Here is a 20,212-nt window from a genome sequence, read left to right as displayed (position 1 = left end):
AAAAAAAATAAGAAATACAAGTTTTATCATAGCCTATTTAGTATGGATGGAATCATTAACTATACTAGATTTGTAATATGCAAAGAACCTCATGAAAAAAGACCTATCAGAGGAGAAAAAAAAACGTTTTCCAAAAGTATCGAAAATGGTCATTTTTCGCAAAATAGCAAAGGGGGGTACACAGGCAAAATTTTCAAGAATCGCCGATTTTTTGGTCGAACTTCGGGAAGCTAAAAAAATAGGGAATACAAGTCATATCATAGCCTAATTAAAACGGATCGAAAGCTTAACTATCCTACATTTGTACTATGTAAAAAACCGCACGAATAAAGAGCTATTAGAGAACAAATAACATTTTTCCCAAAAGTACCGAAAATGGCCATTTTTGGCAAAACAGGAAAGGGGGGGACCAAGGAAAATTTTTCAAAAATAGCCAATTTTTTGATCGAAATTCGGATGGCAAAAAAAATAGGAAATACAACTCGTACAATAGCCTAATTAGTATCGATTGAAAGCGAAACTATATTAGAATTGTGCTATGCAAAAAACCGCATGAAAAAATAACCTATTAGAGGAGAAAAAATACTTTTTCTAAAAGTGTCGAAACTGCCCATTTTTCCCAAAATAGCAAAGGGGGAACCAAAGGAAAATTGTCAAAAATGGCCGATTTTTTGGTCCAACTTCAGAAGGCTAAAAAAATAGAAAATACAAGTCGTACAATAGCCTAATAGGTATCGATTCAAAGCTAAGCTATTGCAAATTTGAACTATGCAAAAAACCGCGTGAAAAAAGACCTATTAGACGAGAAATAAGACTTTTTCTAAAACTGTCGAAGAAGGGCCATTTTTCGCAAAATAGCAAAGGGGGGACCAAGAGAATTTTTTCAAAAATGGCCGGTTTTTTGGTCGAAATTCGGAAGGCTAAAAAAATAGGAATAACAAGTCGTACAATAGCCTAATTAGTATGGATTGAAAGCTAAACTATTGCAGATTTAAACTATGCAAAAAAACGCATGAAAAAACACCTATAAGACCAGACATAACACTTCTTCTAAAAGTGTCGAAAATGGCCATTTTCGCAAAGTAGCAAAGGGGCGACCAAGGGAAAATTTTCAAAAATGGCTGATTTTTTGGTCGAACTTCGGAAGGCTAAAAAAATAGGAAATACAAGTCGTACAATGGCCTAATTAGTATGGATTGAAAGCTAAACTATTGTAGATTTGAACTATGCAAAAAACCGCATGAAAATTCCCCTATTAGACGAGAAATAACACTTTTTCTAAAAGTGTTTGAAAATGACTATTTTTTGCAAAGTAGCAAAGGGGCGACCAAAGGAAAATTTTCAAAAATGGCTGATTTTTTGGTCGAACTTCGGAAGGCTAAACAAATAGGAAATGCAAGTCGTAGAATACCCTAATTAGTATGGATTGAAAGCTAAACTATTGTAGATTTAAACTATGCAAAAAACCGCATGAAAAAGGACCTATTAGACGTGATTTAACACTTTTTCTCAAAGGGTTTAAAAATGGCCATTTTTTGCAAAGTAGCAAAGGAGGGACCAAGGGAAAATTTTCAAAAATGGCTGATTTTTTGGTCAAACCTCGGAAGGCTAAAAAAATAGGAAATACAAGTCGTACAATAGCCTAATTAGTATGGATTGAAAGCTAAACTATTGTAGATTTGAACTATGCAAAAAACCGCATAAAAAAAACACCTATTTGACGAGAAAAAACTCTTTTTTTAAAAGTTTAAAAAATGGCCATTTTTCGCAAAGTAGCAAAGGGGGGACCAAGGGAAAATTTTCAAAAATGGCTGATTTTTTGGTCGAACTTTGGAAGGCAAAAAAAAAAGGAAATACAGGACGTACAATAGCCTAATTAGAATGAATTGCAAACAAAACTATTGTAGATTTGAACTATGCAAAAAACCGCATAAAAAAATCACCTATTAGACGAGAAAAGACACTTTTTCTAAAAGTGCCGAAAATGGCCATTTTTCGCAAAGTAGCAAAGGGGGGACCAAGGGAAAATTTTCAAAAATGGCTGATTTTTTGGTCAAACCTCGGAAGGCTAAAAAAATAGGAAATACAAGTCGTACAATAGCCTAATTAGTATGGATTGAAAGCTAAACTATTGTAGATTTGAACTATTCAAAAACACGCATGAAAAATCACCTAATAGACGAGAAAAAAACATTTTTTCTAAAAGTGTTTGAAAATGGCTATTTTTCCCAAAGTAGCAAAGGGTGGACCAAGGGAAAATTCTCAAAAATGGCTGATTTTTTGGTCGATTTTCGGAAGGCTAAAAAAATAAGAAAATACAAGTCGTACAATGGCCTAATTAGTATGGATTGAAAGCTAAACTATGGTAGATTTAAACTATGCAAAAAACCGCATAAAAAAACACCTATTAGGCGAGAAATAACACTTTTTCTAAAATCTTCGAAAATAGCCATTTTCGGAAAGTACCAAGGGGGGACCAAGTGAAAAATTTTCAAAAATGGCTGATTTTTTGGTCGAACTTCGGAAGGCTAAAAAAATAGGAAATACAAGTCGTACAATGGCCTAATTAGTATGGATTGAAAGCTAAACTATGGTAGATTTAAACTATGCAAAAAACCGCATAAAAAAACACCTATTAGGCGAGAAATAACACTTTTTCTAAAAGGATAGAAAATGGTCTTTTTTTGCAAAGTAGCAAAGGGGGGACCAAGGGAAAATTTTCAAAAATGGCTGATTTTTTGGTCGAACTTCGGAAGGCTAAAAAAATAGGAAATACAAGTCGTACAATAGCCTAATTAGTATGGATTGAAAGCTAAACTATTGTAGATTTGAACTATGCAAAAAAGCGCATAAAAAAAGACCTATTAGAGGAGAAATAACACTTTTTCTAAAAGTGTCGAAAATGGCCATTTTTCGCAAAGTAGCAAAGGGGGGACCAAGGGAAAATTTTCAAAAATGACTGATTGTTTGGCCAAACTTCGGTAGGCTAAATTAGTATGGATTGAAAGCTAAACTATTGTAGATTTGAACTATGCAAAAAACCGCATGAAAAAACACCTATTAGACGAGAAATAACACTTTTTCTAAAAGTGTCGAAAATGGCCATTTTTCGCAAAGTAGCAAAGGGGGGACCAAGGGAAAATTTTCAAAAATGGCTGATTTTTTGGTCGAACTTCGGAAGGCTAAAAAAATAGGAAATACAAGTCGTACAAAAGCCTAATTAGTATGGATTAAAAGCTAAACTATTGTAGATTTAAAGTATGCCTAAAACCGCATGAAAAAACACATATTAGACGAGAAATAAAACTTTTTCTAAAAGTGTCCAAAAGAGGCCATTTTTTGCAAAATAGCAAAGGGGCGACCAAGGAAAAATTTTCAAAAATGGCTGATTTTTTGGTCAAACTTCGGAAGGCTAAAAAAATAGGAAATACAAGTCGTACAATGGCCTAATTAGTATGGATTGAAAGCTAAACTATTGTAGATTTGAACTATGCAAAAAACCGCATGAAAAAACACCTATTAGAAGAGAAATAACACTTTTTCTAAAAGTGTCGAAAATGGCCATTTTTCGCAAAGTAGCAAAGGGGGGACCACGGTAAAATTTTTAAAAATGGTTGATTTTTTGGTCAAACTTCGGAAGGCTAAAAAAATAGGAAATACAAGTCGTACAATAGCCTAATTAGTATGGATTGAAAGCTAAACTATTGTAGATTTGAACTATGCAAAAAACCGCATGAAAAAACACCTATTAGAAGAGAAATAACACTTTTTCTAAAAGTGTCGAAAATGGCCATTTTTCGCAAACTAGCAAAGGGGGGACCAAAGGAAAATTTTCAAAAATGGCTGATTTTTTGGCCGAACTTCGGAACCCTAATTAGTATGGATTGAAAGCTAAACTATTGTAGATTTGAACTATGCAAAAAACCGCATGAAAAAACACCTATTAGACGAGAAATAACACTTTTTCTAAAAGTGTCGAAAATGGCCATTTTTCGCAAAGTAGCAAAGGGGGGACCAAGGGAAAATTTTCAAAAATGGCTGATTTTTTGGTCGAACTTCGGAAGGCTAAAAAAATAGGAAATACAAGTCGTACAATAGCCTAATTAGTATGGATTGAAAGCTAAACTATTGTAGATTTGAAGTATGCAAAAAACCGCATGAAAAAACACCTATTAGACGAGAAATAACACTTTTTCTAAAAGTGTCGAAAATGGCCATTTTTCGCAAAGTAGCAAAGGGGGGACCAAGGGAAAATTTTCAAAAATGGCTGATTTTTTGGTCGAACTTTGGAAGGCTAAAAAAATAGGAAATACAAGTCGTACAATGGCCTAATTAGTATGGATTGAAAGCTAAACTATTGTAGATTTAAACTATGCAAAAAACCGCATGAAAAACCACCTATTAGATGAGAAATAACACTTTTTCTAAAAGTGTCGAAAATGGCCATTTTTGGCAAAGTAGCAAAGGGGGGACCAAGGGAAAATTTTCAAAAATGGCTGATTTTTTGGTCGAACTTCGGTAGGCTAAAAAAATAGGAAATACAAGTCGTACAATGGCCTAATTAGTATGGATTGAAAGCTAAACTATTGTAGATTTGAACTATGCAAAAAACCGCATGAAAAAACACCTATTAGACGAGAAATAACACTTTTTCTAAAAGTGTCGAAAATGGCCATTTTTCGCAAAGTAGCAAAGGGGGGACCAAGGGAAAATTTTCAAAAATGGCTGATTTTTTGGTCGAACTTCGGAAGGCTAAAAAAATAGGAAATACAAGTCGTACAATGGCCTAATTAGTATGGATTGAAAGCTAAACTATTGTAGATTTGAACTATGCAAAAAACCGCATGAAAAAACACCTATTAGACGAGAAAAAACACTTTTTCTAAAAGTGTCGAAAATGGCCATTTTTCGCAAAGTAGCAAAGGGGGGACCAAGGGAAAATTTTCAAAAATGGCTGATTTTTTGGTCAAACTTCGGAAGGCTAAAAAAATAGGAAATACAAGTCGTACAATAGCCTAATTAGTATGGATTGAAAGCTAAACTATTGTAGATTTGAACTATGCAAAAAACCGCATGAAAAAACACCTATTAGACGAGAAATAACACTTTTTCTAAAAGTGTCGAAAATGGCCATTTTTCGCAAAGTAGCAAAGGGGGGACCAAGGGAAAATTTTCAAAAATGGCTGATTTTTTGGTCAAACTTCGGAAGGCTAAAAAAATAGGAAATACAAGTCGTACAATAGCCTAATTAGTATGGATTGAAAGCTAAACTATTGTAGATTTGAACTATGCAAAAAACCGCATGAAAAAACACCTATTAGACTAGAAATAACACTTTTTCTAAAAGTGTCGAAAATGGCCATTTTTCGCAAAGTAGCAAAGGGGGGACCAAGGGAAAATTTTCAAAAATGGCTGATTTTTTTGTCAATCTTCGGAAGGCTAAAAAATAGGAAATACAAGTCGTACAATGGCCTAATTAGTATGGATTGAAAGCTAAACTATTGTAGATTTGAACTATGTAAAAAACCGCATGAAAAAACACCTATTAGACAAGAAATAACACTTTTTCTAAAAGTGTCGAAAATGGCCATTTTTCGCAAAGTAGCAAAGGGGGGACCAAGGGAAAATTTTCAAAAATGGCTGATTTTTTGGTCGAACTTCGGTAGGCTAAAAAAATAGGAAATACAAGTCGTACAATGGCCTAATTAGTATGGATTGAAAGCTAAACTATTGTAGATTTGAACTATGCAAAAAACCGCATGAAAAAACACCTATTAGACAAGAAATAACACTTTTTCTAAAAGTGTCGAAAATGGCCATTTTTCGCAAAGTAGCAAAGGGGGGACCAAGGGAAAATTTTCAAAAATGGCTGATTTTTTGGTCGAACTTCGGCAGGCTAAAAAAATAGGAAATACAAGTCGTACAATAGCCTAATTAGTATGGATTGAAAGCTAAACTATTGTAGATTTGAACTATGCAAAAAACCGCATGAAAAAACACCTATTAGACTAGAAATAACACTTTTTCTAAAAGTGTCGAAAATGGCCATTTTTCGCAAAGTAGCAAAGGGGGGACCAAGGGAAAATTTTCAAAAATGGCTGATTTTTTGGTCGATCTTCGGAATGCTAAAAAAATAGGAAATACAAGTCGTACAATAGCCTAATTAGTATGGATTGAAAGCTAAACTATTGTAGATTTGAACTATGCAAAAAACCGCATGAAAAAACACCTATTAGACCAGAAATAACACTTTTTCTAAAAGTGTCGAATATGGCCATTTTTCGCAAAGTAGCAAAGGGGGGACCAAGGGAAAATTTTCAAAAATGGCTGATTTTTTGGTCTAACTTCGGAAGGCTAAAAACATAGGAAATACAAATCGTACAATAGCCTAATTAGTATGGATTGAAAGCTAAACTATTGTAGATATGAACTATGCAAAAATCCACATGAAAAAACACCTATTTGACCAGAAATAACACTTTTCCTCAAAGTGTCGAAAATGGCCATTTTTCGCAAAGAAGCAAAGGGGGGACCATGGGAAAATTTTCAAAAATGGCTGATTTTTTGGTCGAACTTCGGTAGGCTAAAAAAATAGGAAATACAAGTCGTACAATGGCCTAATTAGTATGGATTGAAAGCTAAACTATTGTAGATTTGAACTATGCAAAAAACCGCATGAAAAAACACCAATTAGACCGGAAATAACACTTTTTCTAAAAGTGTCGAAAATGGCCATTTTTCGCAAAGTAGCAAAGGGGGGACCAAGGGAAAATTTTCAAAAATGGCTGATTTTTTGGTCAAACTTCGGCCGTCTAAAAAAATAGGAAATACCCGTCGTACAATGGCCTAATTAGTATGGATTGAAAGCTAAACTATTGTAGATTTGAACTATGCAAAAAACCGCATGAAAAAACACCTATTAGACCAGAAATAACACTTTTTCTAAAAGTGTCGAAAATGGCCATTTTTCGCAAAGTAGCAAAGGGGGGACCAAGGGAAAATTTACAAAAATGGCTGATTTTTTGGGCAAACCTCGGAATGCTAAAAAAATAGGACATACAAGTCGTACAATGGCCTAATTAGTATTGATTGAAAGCCACACCACTGTAGATTTGAACTATGCAAAAAACCGCATGAAAAAACACCTCTTAGAACCGAAATTTACCTTTTTCTATAAGTGTCGACTATGGCCATTTTTCGCAAAGTAGCAAAGGGGGGACCAAGGAAAATTTTCAAAAATGGCTGATTTTTTGGTCAAACCTCGGCAGGCTAAAAAATAGGAAATACATGTCTTACAATAACCTAATTAGTATGGATTGAAAGCTAAACTATTGTAGATTTGAACTATGCAAAAAACCGCATGAAAAAACACCTCTTAGACGAGAACTAACACTTTTTCTAAAAGTGTCGAAAATGGCCATTTTTCGCAAAGTAGCAAAGGGGGGACCAAGGGAAAATTTTCAAAAATGGCTGATTTTTTGGTCGAACTTCGGCAGGCTAAAAAAATAGGAAATACAAGTCGTACAATAGCCTAATTAGTATGGATTGAAAGCTAAACTATTGTAGATTTGAACTATGCAAAAAACCGCATGAAAAAACACCTATTAGACGAAAAATAACACTTTTTCTAAAAGTGTCGAAAATGGCCATTTTTCGCAAAGTAGCAAAGGGGGGACCAAGGGAAAATTTTCAAAAATGGCTGATTTTTTGGTCGAACTTCGGAAGGCTAAAAAAATAGGAAATACAAGTCGTACAATGGCCTAATTAGTATGGATTGAAAGCTAAACTATTGTAGATTTGAACTATGCAAAAAACCGCATGAAAAATACCTATTAGACGAGAAATAACACTTTTTCTAAAAGTGTCGAAAATGGCCATTTTTCGCAAAGTAGCAAAGGGGGGACCAAGGGAAAATTTTCAAAAATGGCTGATTTTTTGGTCGAACTTCGGAAGGCTAAAAAAATAGGAAATACAAGTCGTACAATGGCCTAATTAGTATGGATTGAAAGCTAAACTATTGTAGATTTGAACTATGCAAAAAACCGCATGAAAAAACACCTATGAGACCAGAAATAACACTTTTTCTAAAAGTGTCGAAAATGGCCATTTTTCGCAAAGTAGCAAAGGGGGGACCAAGGGAAAATTTTCAAAAATGGCTGATTTTTTGGTCGAACTTCGGCAGGCTAAAAAAATAGGAAATACAAGTCGTACAATAGCCTAATTAGTATGGATTGAAAGCTAAACTATTGTAGATTTGAACTATGCAAAAAACCGCATGAAAAAACACCTATTAGACGAAAAATAACACTTTTTCTAAAAGTGTCGAAAATGGCCATTTTTCGCAAAGTAGCAAAAGGGGGACCAAGGGAAAATTTTCAAAAATGGCTGATTTTTTGGTCGAACTTCGGAAGGCTAAAAAAATAGGAAATACAAGTCGTACAATGGCCTAATTAGTATGGATTGAAAGCTAAACTATTGTAGATTTGAACTATGCAAAAAACCGCATGAAAAAACACTTATTAGACGGGAAATAACACTTTTTCTAAAAGTGTCGAAAATGGCCATTTTTCGCAAAGTAGCAAAGGGGGGACCAAGGGAAAATTTTCAAAAATGGCTGATTTTTTGGTCGAACTTTGGAAGGCTAAAAAAATAGGAAATACAAGTCGTACAATGGCCTAATTAGTATGGATTGAAAGCTAAACTATTGTAGATTTGAACTATGCAAAAAACCGCATGAAAAAACACCTATTAGACAAGAAATAACACTTTTTCTAAAAGTGTCGAAAATGGCCATTTTTCGCAAAGTAGCAAAGGGGGGACCAAGGGAAAATTTTCAAAAATGGCTGATTTTTTGGTCGAACTTCGGAAGGCTAAAAAATAGGAAATACAAGTCGTACAATGGCCTAATTAGTATGGATTGAAAGCTAAACTATTGTAGATTTGAACTATGCAAAAAACCGCATGAAAAAACACCTATTAGACTAGAAATAACACTTTTTCTAAAAGTGTCGAAAATGGCCATTTTTCGCAAAGTAGCAAAGGGGGGACCAAGGGAAAATTTTCAAAAATGGCTGATTTTTTGGTCGAACTTCGGGAGGCTAAAAAAATAGGAAATACAAGTCGTACAATAGCCTAATTAGTATGGATTGAAAGCTAAACTATTGTAGATTTGAACTATGCAAAAAACCGCATGAAAAAACACCTATTAGAAGAGAAATAACACTTTTTCTAAAAGTGTCGAAAATGGCCATTTTTCGCAAAGTAGCAAAGGGGGGACCAAGGGAAAATTTTCAAAAATGGCTGATTTTTTGGTCAAACTTCGGAAGGCTAAAAAAATAGGAAATACAAGTCGTACAATAGCCTAATTAGTATGGATTGAAAGCTAAACTATTGTAGATTTGAACTATGCAAAAAACCGCATGAAAAAACACCTATTAGACGAGAAATAACACTTTCTCTAAAAGTGTGGAAAATGGCCATTTTTCGCAAAGTAGCAAAGGGGGACCAAGGGAAAATTTTCAAAAATGGCTGATTTTTTGGTCAAACTTCGGAAGGCTAAAAAAATAGGAAATACAAGTCGTACAATAGCCTAATTAGTATGGATTGAAAGCTAAACTATTGTAGATTTGAACTATGCAAAAAACCGCATGAAAAAACACCTATTAGACCAGTACCTACACTTCTTCAAAAAGTGTCGAAAATGGCCATTTTTCGCAAAGTAGCAAAGGGGGGACCAAGGGAAAATTTTCAAAAATGGCTGATTTTTTGGTCGATCATAGGCAGGCGAAATAAATAGGAAATACAAGTCGTACAATGGCCTAATTAGTATGGATTGAAAGCTAAACTATTGTAGATTTGAACTATGCAAAAAACCGCATGAAAAAACACCTATTAGACTAGAAATAACACTTTTTCTAAAAGTGTCGAAAATGGCCATTTTTCGCAAAGTAGCAAAGGGGGGACCAAGGGAAAATTTTCAAAAATGGCTGATTTTTTGGTCAAACTTCGGAAGGCTAAAAAAATAGGAAATACAAGTCGTACAATAGCCTAATTAGTATGGATTGAAAGCTAAACTATTGTAGATTTCAACTATGCAAAAAACCGCATGAAAAAACACCTATTAGACAAGAAATAACACTTTTTCTAAAAGTGTCGAAAATGGCCATTTTTCGCAAAGTAGCAAAGGGGGGACCAAGGGAAAATTTTCAAAAATGGCTGATTTTTTGGTCGAACTTAGGTATGCTAAAAAAGTAGGAAATACAAGTCGTACAATGGCCTAATTAGTATGGATTGAAAGCTAAACTATTGTAGATTTGAACTATGCAAAAAACCGCATGAAAAAACACCTATTAGACAAGAAATAACACTTTTTCTAAAAGTGTCGAAAATGGCCATTTTTCGCAAAGTAGCAAAGGGGGGACCAAGGGAAAATTTTCAAAAATGGCTGATTTTTTGGTCGAACTTCGGAAGGCTAAAAAATAGGAAATACAAGTCGTACAATAGCCTAATTAGTATGGATTGAAAGCTAAACTATTGTAGATTTGAACTATGCAAAAAACCGCATGAAAAAACACCTATTAGACAAGAAATAACACTTTTTCTAAAAGTGTCGAAAATGGCCATTTTTCGCAAAGTAGCAAAGGGGGGACCAAGGGAAAATTTTCAAAAATGGCTGATTTTTTGGTCGAACTTCGGAAGGCTAAAAAAATAGGAAATACAAGTCGTACAATGGCCTAATTAGTATGGATTGAAAGCTAAACTATTGTAGATTTGAACTATGCAAAAAACCGCATGAAAAAACACCTATTAGACAAGAAATAACACTTTTTCTAAAAGTGTCGAAAATGGCCATTTTTCGCAAAGTAGCAAAGGGGGGACCAAGGGAAAATTTTCAAAAATGGCTGATTTTTTGGTCGAACTTCGGAAGGCTAAAAAATAGGAAATACAAGTCGTACAATGGCCTAATTAGTATGGATTGAAAGCTAAACTATTGTAGATTTGAACTATGCAAAAAACCGCATGAAAAAACACCTATTGGACCAGAAATAACACTTTTCCTAAAAGTGTCGAAAATGGCCATTTTTCGCAAAGTAGCAAAGGGGGGACCAAGGGAAAATTTTCAAAAATGGCTGATTTTTTGGTCGAACTTCGGAAGGCTAAAAAAATAGGAAATACAAGTCGTACAATGGCCTAATTAGTATGGATTGAAAGCTAAACTATTGTAGATTTGAACTATGCAAAAAACCGCATGAAAAAACACCTATTCGACGAGAAATAACACTTTTTCTAAAAGTGTCGAAAATGGCCATTTTTCGCAAAGTAGCAAAGGGGGGACCAAGGGAAAATTTTCAAAAATGGCTGATTTTTTGGTCGAACTTCGGAAGGCTAAAAAAATAGGAAATACAAGTCGTACAATGGCCTAATTAGTATGGATTGAAAGCTAAACTATTGTAGATTTGAACTATGCAAAAAACCGCATGAAAAAACACCTATTAGACGAGAAATAACACTTTTTCTAAAAGTGTCGAAAATGGCCATTTTTCGCAAAGTAGCAAAGGGGGGACCAAGGGAAAATTTTCAAAAATGGCTGATTTTTTGGTCAAACTTAGGCAGTATAAATAAATAGGAAATACAAGTCGTACAATAGCCTAATTAGTATGGATTGAAAGCTAAACTATTGTAGATTTGAACTATGCAAAAAACCGCATGAAAAAACACCTATTAGACTAGACATAACACTTTTTCTAAAAGTGTCGAAAATGGCCATTTTTCGCAAAGTAGCAAAGGGGGGACCAAGGGAAAATTTTCAAAAATGGCTGATTTTTTGGTCAAACTTCGGAAGGCTAAAAAAATAGGAAATACAAGTCGTACAATAGCCTAATTAGTATGGATTGAAAGCTAAACTATTGTAGATTTGAACTATGCAAAAAACCGCATGAAAAAACACCTACCCGACCAGAACCAACTCTTATTCTAAAAGTGTCGAAAATGGCCATTTTTCGCAAAGTAGCAAAGGGGGGACCAAGGGAAAATTTTCAAAAATGGCTGATTTTTTGGTCGAACTTCGGCAGGCTAAAAAAATAGGAAATACAAGTCGTACAATAGCCTAATTAGTATGGATTGAAAGCTAAACTATTGTAGATTTGAACTATGCAAAAAACCGCATGAAAAAACACCTATTAGACCAGAAATAACACTTTTTCTAAAAGTGTCGAAAATGGCCATTTTTCGCAAAGTAGCAAAGGGGGGACCAAGGGAAAATTTTCAAAAATGGCTGATTTTTTGGTCGAACTTCGGGAGGCGAGAAATATAGGAAATAAAAGTCGTACAATGGGCTAATTAGTATGGATTGAAAGCTAAACTATTGTAGATTTGAACTATGCAAAAAACCGCATGAAAAAACACCTATTAGACTAGAAATAACACTTTTTCTAAAAGTGTCGAAAATGGCCATTTTTCGCAAAGTAGCAAAGGGGGGACCAAGGGAAAATTTTCAAAAATGGCTGATTTTTTGGTCGAACTTCGGAGGCTAAAAACATAGGAAATATCAGTCGTACAAAAGCCTAATTAGTACTGATTGAAAGCTAAACTATTGTAGATTTGAACTATGCAAAAAACCGCATGAAAAAACACCTATTAGACGAGAAATAACACTTTTTCTAAAAGTGTCGAAAATGGCCATTTTTCGCAAAGTAGCAAAGGGGGGACCAAGGGAAAATTTTCAAAAATGGCTGATTTTTTGGTCGAACTTCGGAAGGCTAAAAAAATAGGAAATACAAGTCGTACAATGGCCTAATTAATATGGATTGAAAGCTAAACTATGGTAGATTTAAACTATGCAAAAAACCGCATAAAAAAACACCTATTAGGCGAGAAATAACACTTTTTCTAAAAGTGTCGAAAATGGCCATTTTTCGCAAAGTAGCAAAGGGGGACCAAGGGAAAATTTTCAAAAATGGCTGATTTTTTGGTCGAACTTTGGAAGGCTAAAAAAATAGGAAATACAAGTCGTACAATGGCCTAATTAGTATGGATTGAAAGCTAAACTATTGTAGATTTGAACTATGCAAAAAACCGCATGAAAAAACACCTATTAGACAAGAAATAACACTTTTTCTAAAAGTGTCGAAAATGGCCATTTTTCGCAAAGTAGCAAAGGGGGGACCAAGGGAAAATTTTCAAAAATGGCTGATTTTTTGGTCGAACTTCGGAAGGCTAAAAAAATAGGAAATACAAGTCGTACAATAGCCTAATTAGTATGGATTGAAAGCTAAACTATTGTAGATTTGAACTATGCAAAAAACCGCATGAAAAAACACCTATTAGACGAGAAATAACACTTTTTCTAAAAGTGTCGAAAATGGCCATTTTTCGCAAAGTAGCAAAGGGGGGACCAAGGGAAAATTTTCAAAAATGGCTGATTTTTTGGTCGAACTTCGGAAGGCTAAAAAATAGGAAATACAAGTCGTACAATGGCCTAATTAGTATGGATTGAAAGCTAAACTATTGTAGATTTGAACTATGCAAAAAACCGCATGAAAAAACACCTATTAGACAAGAAATAACACTTTTTCTAAAAGTGTCGAAAATGGCCATTTTTCGCAAAGTAGCAAAGGGGGGACCAAGGGAAAATTTTCAAAAATGGCTGATTTTTTGGTAAAACTTCGGAAGGCTAAAAAAAAAGGAAATACAAGTCGTACAATAGCCTAATTAGTATGGATTGAAAGCTAAACTATTGTAGATTTGAACTATGCAAAAAACCGCATGAAAAAACACCTATTAGAGGAGAAATAACACTTTTTCTTAAAGTGTCCAAAGTGGCCATTTTTCGCAAAGTAGCAAAGGGGGGACCAAGGGAAAATTTTCAAAAATGGCTGATTTTTTGGTCGAACTTCGGAAGGCTAAAAAAATAGGAAATACAAGTCGTACAATGGCCTAATTAGTATGGATTGAAAGCTAAACTATTGTAGATTTGAACTATGCAAAAAACCGCATGAAAAAACACCTATTAGACTAGAAATAACACTTTTTCTAAAAGTGTCGAAAATGGCCATTTTTCGCAAAGTAGCAAAGGGGGGACCAAGGGAAAATTTTCAAAAATGGCTGATTTTTTGGTCGAACTTCGGAACGCTAAAAAAATAGGAAATACAAGTCGTACATTAGCCTAATTAGTATGGATTGAAAGCTAAACTATTGTAGATTTGAACTATGCAAAAAACCGCATGAAAAAGACCTATTAGACGAGAAATAACACTTTGTCTAAAAGTGTCGAAAATGGCCATTTTTCGCAAAGTAGCAAAGGGGGGACCAAGGGAAAATTTTCAAAAATGGCTGATTTTTTGGTCGAACTTCGGAAGGCTAAAAAAATAGGAAATACAAGTCGTACAATAGCCTAATTAGTATGGATTGAAAGCTAAACTATTGTAGATTTGAACTATGCAAAAAACCGCATGAAAAAACACATATTAGACGAGAAATAAAACTTTTTCTAAAAGTGTCGAAAATGGCCATTTTTCGCAAAGTAGAAAAGGGAGAGCACAAGAAAATTTTCAAAAATGGCTGATTTTTTGGTCGAACTTCGGAAGGATAAAAAAATAGGAAATACAAGTCGTACAATAGCCTAATTAGTATGGATTGAAAGCTAAACTATTGTAGATTTGAACTATGCAAAAAAGCGCATAAAAAAAGACCTATTAGAGGAGAAATAACACTTTTCCTAAAAGTGTCGAAAATGGCCATTTTTCGCAAAGTAGCAAAGGGGGGACCAAAGGAAAATTTTCAAAAATGGCTGATTTTTTGCTGAAACTTCGGGAGGCTCAAATAATAGGAAATTCAAGTCGTACGAGAGCCTAAGTAGTGTGGAGTGAATGCTAAACTATTGTAGATTTGAACTATGCACAAAACCACATGAAAACACACCTGCTAGACCAGAAATAACACTTTTTCTAAAAGTGTCGAAAATGGCCATTTTTCGCAAAGTAGCAAAGGGGGGACCAAGCGAAAATTTACCAAAAAGGCTGCTCTATTGGTCGAACTTCGCCAGGCTAATCATATAGGAAATACAAGTCGTACAATGGCCTAATTAGTATGGATTGAAAGCTAAACTATTGTAGATTTGAACTATGCAAAAAACCGCATGAAAAAACACCTATTAGACCAGAAATAACACTTTTTCTAAAAGTGTCGAAAATGGCCATTTTTCGCAAAGTAGCAAAGGGGGGACCAAGGGAAAATTTTCAAAAATGGCTGATTTCTTCGCCGCACTTCGCCAGGCTCACAAAATAGGAAATACAAGTCGTACAATGGCCTAATTAGTATGGATTGAAAGCTAAACTATTGTAGATTTGAACTATGCAAAAAACCGCATGAAAAAACACCTATTAGACGAGAAATAACACTTTCTCTAAAAGTGTCGAAAATGGCCATTTTTCGCAAAGTAGCAAAGGGGAGACCAAGGCAAAATTTTCAAAAATGGCTGATTTTTTGGTCAAACTTCGGAAGGCTAAAAAAATAGGAAATACAAGTCGTACAATAGCCTAATTAGTATGGATTGAAAGCTAAACTATTGTAGATTTGAACTATGCAAAAAACCGCATGAAAAAACACCTATTAGACAAGAAATAACACTTTTTCTAAAAGTGTCGAAAATGGCCATTTTTCGCAAAGTAGCAAAGGGGGGACCAAGGGAAAATTTTCAAAAATGGCTGATTTTTTGGTCAAACTTCGTATGGCTATATAAATAGGAAATACAAGTCGTACAATAGCCTAATTAGTATGGATTGAAAGCTAAACTATTGTAGATTTGAACTATGCAAAAAACCGCATGAAAAAACACCTATTAGACTAGAAATAACACTTTTTCTAAAAGTGTCGAAAATGGCCATTTTTCGCAAAGTAGCAAAGGGGGGACCAAGGGAAAATTTTCAAAAATGGCTGATTTTTTGGTCGAACTTCGGAAGGCTAAAAAAATAAAAAAAATACAAGTCGTACAATGGCCTAATTAGTATGGATTGAAAGCTAAACTATTGTAGATTTGAACTATGCAAAAAACCGCATGAAAAAACACCTATTAGACGAGAAATAACACTTTTTCTTAAAGTGTCGAAAATGGCCATTTTTCGCAAAGTAGCAAAGGGGGGACCAAGGGAAAATTTTAAAAAATGTCTGATTTTTTGGTCGAACTTCGGCAGGCTAAAAAAATAGGAAATACAAGTCGTACAATAGCCTAATTAGTATGGATTGAAAGCTAAACTATTGTAGATTTGAACTATTCAAAAAACCGCATCAAAAAACACCTACTAGCCCACAAACACCCCTTTTTCTAAAAGTGTCGAAAATGGCCATTTTTCGCAAAGTAGCAAAGGGGGGACCAAGGGAAATCTTTAAAAAATGGCTGATTTTTTGGTCGAACTTCGGAAGGCTAAAAAAATAGGAAATACAAGTCGTACAATGGCCTAATTAGTATGGATTGAAAGCTAAACTATTGTAGATTTGAACTATGCAAAAAACCGCATGAAAAAACACCTCTTACACTAGAAATAACACTTTTTCTAAAAGTGTCGAAAATGGCCATTTTTCGCAAAGTAGCAAAGGGGGGACCAAGGGAAAATTTTCAAAAATGGCTGATTATTTGGTCGAACTTCGGAAGGCTAAAAAAATAGGAAATACAAGTCGTACAATGGCCTAATTAGTATGGATTGAAAGCTAAACTATTGTAGATTTGAACTATGCAAAAAACCGCATGAAAAATACCTATTAGACGAGAAATAACACTTTTTCTAAAAGTGTCGAAAATGGCCATTTTTCGCAAAGTAGCAAAGGGGGGACCAAGGGAAAATTTTCAAAAATGGCTGATTTTTTGGTCGAACTTCGGAAGGCTAAAAAAATAGGAAATACAAGTCGTACAATGGCCTAATTAGTATGGATTGAAAGCTAAACTATTGTAGATTTGAACTATGCAAAAAACCGCATGAAAAAACACCTATTAGACTAGAAATAACACTTTTTCTAAAAGTGTCGAAAATGGCCATTTTTCGCAAAGTAGCAAAGGGGGGACCAAGGGAAAATTTTCAAAAATGGCTGATTTTTTGGTAAAAATTCGGCAGGCTAAAAAACTAGGAAATACAAGTCGTACAATAGCCTAATTAGTATGGATTGAAAGCTAAACTATTGTAGATTTGAACTATGCAAAAAACCGCATGAAAAAACACCTATTAGACGCAAAATAACACTTTATCTAAAAGTGTCGAAAATGGCCATTTTTCGCAAAGTAGCCAAGGGGGGACCAAGGGAAAATTTTCAAAAATGGCTGATTTTTTGGTCGAACTTCGGCAGGCTAAAAAAATAGGAAATACAAGTCGTACAATAGCCTAATTAGTATGGATTGAAAGCTAAACTATTGTAGATTTGAACTATGCAAAAAACCGCATGAAAAAACACCTTGTAGTCGAGAAGTGTGCTTTTTTCTAATAGTGTCGAAAATGGCCATTTTTCGCAAAGTAGCAAAGGGGGGACCAAGGGAAAATTTTCAAAAATGGCTGATTTTTTGGTCGAACTTCGGAGGCTAAAAAAATAGGAAATACAAGTCGTACAATAGCCTAATTAGTATGGATTGAAAGCTAAACTATTGTAGATTTGAACTATGCAAAAAACCGCATGAAAAAACACCTATTAGACAAGAAATAACACTTTTTCTAAAAGTGTCGAAAATGGCCATTTTTCGCAAAGTAGCAAAGGGGGGACCAAGGGAAAATTTTCAAAAATGGCTGATTTTTTGGTCGAACTTCGGCAGGGTATAAAAATAGGAAATACAAGTCGTACAATAGCCTAATTAGTATGGATTGAAAGCTAAACTATTTTAGATTTGAAATATGCAAACAACCGCATGAACAAATACCTATTAGCGCAGAAATAACACTTTTTCTAAAAGTGTCGAAAATGGCCATTTTTCGCAAAGTAGCAAAGGGGGGACCAAGGGAAAATTTTCAAAAATGGCTGATTTTTTGTTGGAACTTCGGCAGGCTAAAAAAGTAGGAAATACAAGTCGTACAATAGCCTAATTAGTATGGATTGAAAGCTAAACTATTGTAGATTTGAACTATGCAAAAAACCGCATGAAAAAACACCTATTAGACGAGAAATAACACTTTTTCTAAAAGTGTCGAAAATGGCCATTTTTCGCAAAGTAGCAAAGGGGGGACCAAGGGAAAATTTTCAAAAATGGCTGATTTTTTGGTCAAACTTCGGAAGGCTAAAAAAATAGGAAATACAAGTCGTACAATAGCCTAATTAGTATGGATTGAAAGCTAAACTATTGTAGATTTGAACTATGCAAAAAACCGCATGAAAAAACACCTATTAGACTAGAAATAACACTTTTTCTAAAAGTGTCGAAAATGGCCATTTTTCGCAAAGTAGCAAAGGGTGGACCAAGGGAAAATTTTCAAAAATGGCTGATTTTTTGGTCGAACTTCGGAAGGCTAAAAAAATAGGAAATACAAGTCGTACAATGGCCTAATTAATATGGATTGAAAGCTAAACTATGGTAGATTTAAACTATGCAAAAAACCGCATAAAAAAACACCTATTAGGCGAGAAATAACACTTTTTCTAAAAGTGTCGAAAATGGCCATTTTTCGCAAAGTAGCAAAGGGGGGACCAAGGGAAAATTTTCAAAAATGGCTGATTTTTTGGTCAAACTTCGGCAGGCTAAAAAAATAGGAAATACAAGTCGTACAATAGCCTAATTAGTATGGATTGAAAGCTAAACTATTGTAGATTTGAACTATTAAAATAACCTCATGAAAATAAAACTATTACACTAGAAATAACTCTTTTTCTAAAAGTGTCGAAAATGGCCATTTTTCGCAAAGTAGCAAAGGGGGGACCAAGGGAAAATTTTCAAAAATGGCTGATTTTTTGGTAAAACTTCGGCAGGCTAAAAAAATAGGAAATACAAGTCGTACAATAGCCTAATTAGTATGGATTGAAAGATACCCTATTTTAGATTTGAACTATTCAATAAACCGCATTAAAAAACACCTATTAGTAGAGAACTAACACTTTTTCTAAAAGTGTCGAAAATGGCCATTTTTCGCAAAGTAGCAAAGGGGGGACCAAGGGAAAATTTTCAAAAATGGCTGATTTTTTGGTCGAACTTCGGCAGGCTTAAAAAAATAGGAAATACAAGTCGTACAATAGCCTAATTAGTATGGATTGAAAGCTAAACTATTGTAGATTTGAACTATGCAAAAAACCGCATGAAAAAACACCTATTAGACAAGAAATAACACTTTTTCTAAAAGTGTCGAAAATGGCCATTTTTCGCAAAGTAGCAAAGGGGGGACCAAGGGAAAATTTTCAAAAATGGCTGATATTTTTGTCGAACTTCTGAAGGCTAAAAAAATAGGAAATACAAGTCGTACAATAGCCTAATTAGTATGGATTGAAAGCTAAACTATTGTAGATTTGAACTATGCAAAAAACCGCATGAAAAAACACCTATTAGACTAAAAATAACACTTTTTCTAAAAGTGTCGAAAATGGCCATTTTTCGCAAAGTAGCAAAGGGGGGACCAAGGGAAAATTTTCAAAAATGGCTGATTTTTTGGTCAAACCTCGGTAGGCTAAAAAAATAGGAAATACAAGTCGTACAATAGCCTAATTAGTATGGATTGAAAGCTAAACTATTGTAGATTTGAACTATGCAAAAAACCGCATGAAAAAACACCTATTAGACCAGAAATAACACTTTTTCTAAAAGTGTCGAAAATGGCCATTTTTCGCAAAGTAGCAAAGGGGGGACCAAGGGAAAATTTTCAAAAATGGCTCAATTTTTGGTCGAACTTCGACAGGCTTAAAAAATAGGAAATACAAGTCGTATAATGGCCTAATTAGTATGGATTGAAAGCTAAACTATTGTAGATTTGAACTATGCAAAAAAGCGCATGAGATAACACCTTGTAGTCCAGAAATAACCCCTTTGGTAAAAGTGTCGAAAATGGCCATTTTTCGCAAAGTAGCAAAGGGGGGACCAAGGGAAAATTTTCAAAAATGGCTGATTTTTTGGTCGAACTTCGGAAGGCTAAAAAAATAGGAAAAACAAGTCGTACAATGTCCTAATTACTAAGGATTGAAAGCTAAACTATTGTAGATTTGAACTATGCAAAAAACCGCATGAAAAAACACCTATTCGACTCGAACTAACACTTTT

Source organism: Montipora capricornis, chromosome 2 (genome assembly GCF_036669925.1).
Source record: "Montipora capricornis isolate CH-2021 chromosome 2, ASM3666992v2, whole genome shotgun sequence".
NCBI lineage: Eukaryota > Metazoa > Cnidaria > Anthozoa > Scleractinia > Acroporidae > Montipora > Montipora capricornis.
The sequence above is the reverse complement of the archived record's forward strand: the minus strand, read 5'-3'. Positions refer to the sequence as shown.